The following is a 4,514-nucleotide window of genomic DNA, read 5'->3' on the forward strand; positions in this document are numbered from 1 at the left end:
TTTATATCAAATAGATGGTGTGCGTCTATGAAAAGTGAAACTATTTTGCTTCTAGGAAAGTTAACTAATCTGGGTTGGAGGAGAAAGATGAAAGAAGGAGAACGGAGGATTTATCAGCTATGAAATTAGAGAAAGAAAATCACATTAAAAAATTAATTTAACAAAATTCTTAGATGCAAATTAAGGTTGTCCTAATGACTTTATATTGGATTACATGAATGCCACATGGTTTTGATAGTTTCAGCACAAGGATATGGTATACTGGATTTCTTCTTTTTTTTTTTTTTTTTTTTTTTTTTTTTTTTTTTTCCATGACGTAGTTCTCTTACCATGAACATGCAAGTGGGCTGGGCTTTGGTGTTGGTAGCCCAACTTGTTCAGATTGTTGCTTTGAAGCACCAAAATCGTTATGTCTAAACAATTTCTCTGGATTTTTATGTTGCTATAACCTATAGCAAGAATTCTGTCCGTAATCACTTTATTAATAATTTTATTCAAAACTTTACATTACATTCACTCCGAAGTCCCGAACAAAGTGTTTCAAGAAATTGATCAATATTCTTCTAAAACAAGCACAAATGACATTAGGATGACAAATTTGCCAAATGCAATTAAGTGATGGACGGAACGCACTGTAAATTCCAATCAAAGTTCACTTCTATTCTGACCTTTTCAAGAATTAGAAGATAAATAGATAATCTTCTTTTCCATCATAACTAGTTGATCAGGTCGAAAAGCGCTCTCAAATCAAGCAAAAGCTGTGGCATACAGGACTATTGCTAGTGCTGATACCATGGAAGCCATGGCATAAAACCTGCAAAATATTTCAATTCTTGACTTGTTTTGGATCAAAAGGGTGCTGAAGGAGCCTGTAAACGCCAGCAGGGCAGAGACTAGAAACATATGATATGCTGTTGGTCGGTCTTTGAAGAGAGCCGGAACTGGATTTCCGTCCACCATTTCATGTGGAAGAACCATAAAAATGGTAGCAGCAGCCCAGGATATGTACACTACAGATTTCATGGGGAAAAGGGTAATGAAATCCAAAAGCCAAGCCTTCTTTGAAAGGGAAAGCTCGTTCTTAAAGCTTTCTTTAACCGATAGGCCCCAAGAAACTCGCTTCATTATTAGCTTGTAGCCAACTAGTTGTAGGCCTATTGAAAGAGCTTTGGTATTTCCAACTAGAACATGGCTTGCATGAATGAGAAGATCTTGAGAGAGCTGCGGATTTTATATAATCACATCACATGGATAGGATATTTCGTGTGTCTTTCCTCAGCAAAAAATAAATAAAAGCTAGCTGTCTGTCTAGTATGAAAGCATTAACTTAGTATTAATTCACTAAGTCTAAGGATCCATTTGGTTGGAGGAGAGGAAAAGTAAGATGATGGAAAAGTTGGAGGATATAAAAGATTTTATTTTCTCTCTTTTTTGTTTAGTTGGGAGTGGAAAAGTGAAGAGATGGAAAAAATGAGTTTGAATAAATTTACTTATATACCCTTATTAAAGAATGATGCCAAATTTTTTTTAAAAAAAAGTGACAAATAACCACATAAAAAAAAGCAATCACCCAAATTTTTTTATAAAAATAAAAAACATGTTCCAAAAAAGATCACATCCAGTAAAATTAAAAATAAACTATCACGCCCAAGCCCTAAAAAATCAAAAGAAAAAAAAAAGAGGCAATGTTAATGCCCAAGGGAAAAAAAAAAGTGACAACTGGCAACATGATTGCCCAGAAAAAGGGAGAAAAAAAGAAAAAAATAAAAGGGCAACGTTACTGGCACCGTTGTTGCCCAAAAAAAAAAATGCAACTTAAATTAAAAATATTTGTGTAAAGTGTATCTTTCAGCACTTTTCTCTTCTTATTTTCCTCCGAAATTAGGAAGATAAAAAAAAGTGGGCTCAAAGAGAAAATTTTTCTTCTATTTTCTATCTTTCTTGTTTTCTCTACTCAACTAAACAGTAAAAAAATGTTATTTTTCATTTTATTTTCCTCTTTCTATTTTTCATCCTCTCTATTTTCACCCTAACTAAACATACGCTAATTCTATAATAAAGGAAATTGTATAGCAATGACATCCACCGCAATTTCGTCAAAAAGAAATGAGTTTGAATTGATTCAATGACTCTAAGAGCATTCACATCAGTATTTCTATTTTACACATCTATTTTTACATTAAAAACCTACTTTTTCCATTTTACATTATCACTTTTACAAAACAACCACATCAACTCATTTATTTTACAAGCTATTGCAATAAAATATTCATTCCTTTCACTTTTTTTATTATTTCCCTCACCTCACTCTTTAATATATGCGCGTTCCCTCACCTCACACTTTTTCATTTTTGCTGAACACCTCTCTCTCTCTCTCTCTGTCTCTCTTCTGCCTTCTCTCACAATTTCTCAAAAACAAAAACCCAGCCACTTCTCGGCGACCGGCGACCCACCCAGCGACCGGCGACCCACCCAGCGACCAGCGACCCGCGAAGAAGTTCACGGCGACCCACCCAGCGACCAGCGACCCACGAAGAAGTTCATGGCCCACCCAGCGACCCACGAAGAAAACCCAGCGAACCGAAGTTCACGGCGACCCACGAGCTGAGCTCTGACGACCCGCGAACCGAGCTCCGGCGACCCACGGTCAGACGAGCACCGATCGGACAGCTCCACTTCTCAAACAAAACCCAACTCTATACCCGATCTCCAACAAAACCCAATCTCCAACAAGCACCGATCTGATCTCCGAGCAAGCACCGGTCAGATCTCCGAGCACCGATCTCCAGCGTGGGTTTGTCTGTGTTCTTTGTGTGTGGGTTTGTCTGTGTTCTTTGTGTGTGGCTGTGTTTGTGTTTGTGTGCATCTGATGAGGTGAAGAAGATGAGGAGGTGAGGTAGTTGGGCACAGAGAGAAGAGAGAGAAAAAAGGGTGCGAATTTATATTAATAAAATAATAAATACATGTGCTACAGTAACCGTGTATATATACACGGTTACTGTAGCTCATGGATAAATATAGATGATTATAGCAGACTTTGGAAGCACTGATGTGGAGCAATTTTGATATAAAATGTATAAAAATGGTAGTTATTTGTATTATACATGATTTTCCATGTACTGATGGGAATGCTCTCATGATGGAAATTGTATGGCAATGCAAATGCAATTCATTGCAATGTCGTCAAAAAGACACTTGCACGAAATTATATCGATGTGATGCCATTCCGCGTGTTGAAAAGACTAACAAGTCAATAGAATTGGAAAATAATATTCGAAAGTTTTTTTTTTTTTTTTTCCACGAATAATCTCTGTCGTCCTTATCCATATTCTAGATCTGTCAATTCTGAGTTGAATTTTAATTGGATGTATTTGCACGGGAGGGACGTGGCGCTTGCGAAGAAATTTCACTTTTTCACTTTAATTCTTGACTTGATAAATAAGGGCCCTAGCTAAAAGCTTAAACTAGTAACAAACCAGAACTAATTTGCACATCCTCATCAATCAATTTGGATTATTATATCCATCATGACTACCGGGAGTAATGCTTTGGAGTTATCAAACTCGGAACTAGAACTTTCCAATGCAAATCCATTTCCTAAAACCCAGGAAATGAAGTGGGACGCTGATCCATTTCTATCAGTGACCAGAAAAACTGAACAGAAAAACTGCGATCCATTTCCGATGATCAAAGAAACCGAGTGGGCTTCTCAAGTTGTGACTGATACTTTACAAGCCAATCGAAGTGTTGAAGGCAGAGAAGGAGGTGGAGGTGGAGACAGGAACTTGAGACCGATTGTGAAATTTCCTGGACCAACAAAGACGTCCATAGCAGTCATCGCTCAAACCACTACTTCTATCATTGCATACCGTTTCGGTAGCATATCTTCCTTAACTAAGGATCTGCTAGTTTTTGTTGTGCTTTGTAACTTGGTGGGTTACATTTGTTGCATGATAGCTATCTTGCTAAGCCATAGGAATCCAAATGTTGCAGAAATTTTTGGGAGAATGGGATCTTTTGCTGCAGGCTTAGCGTTTGTACTAATGATAGCTATGTTCCTCCCCAACTACCTTGTTTGGATTGTCGGTCTTGCCGGTGTTGTTTTATTGCTTGCCTTTGTATTGACTTTGAAATCATAAGTGAACACCCATCAGGCTCTTTTTACTGACGCAGTATGCCCTGTTACGGGTGTATAATTCCTCCATCTTACAAGTTGATGGGACTCACAGTTAGTGGGTCCTAACAAATGTGAAAGGAGAGAAACAGACACCCATAACAGGGTGTATTTTCTCTTTTTTATTGCCTCTTGTTTTGTTCCTCGAGGGTACTTGTCTCAATATTCTGTCTTTTTATTGCCTTTTGTTTTGTTCTTGGAGGGTAATTGTCTCGATATCCTATGCCTTGATTTTGATGTTATGAGAATCTTTAGACCTTACTGGACATCTTGTTTTGAAGTTGTTCGATCTTATTTTCTGTTCTTTGAATGAATGAGATTATACTGTTCTTTTTTTTTT

This window comes from Quercus suber, unplaced genomic scaffold (genome assembly GCF_002906115.3).
Source record: "Quercus suber isolate HL8 unplaced genomic scaffold, Cork oak 2.0 scaffold_56, whole genome shotgun sequence".
NCBI classification, from domain to species: Eukaryota; Viridiplantae; Streptophyta; class Magnoliopsida; order Fagales; family Fagaceae; genus Quercus; species Quercus suber.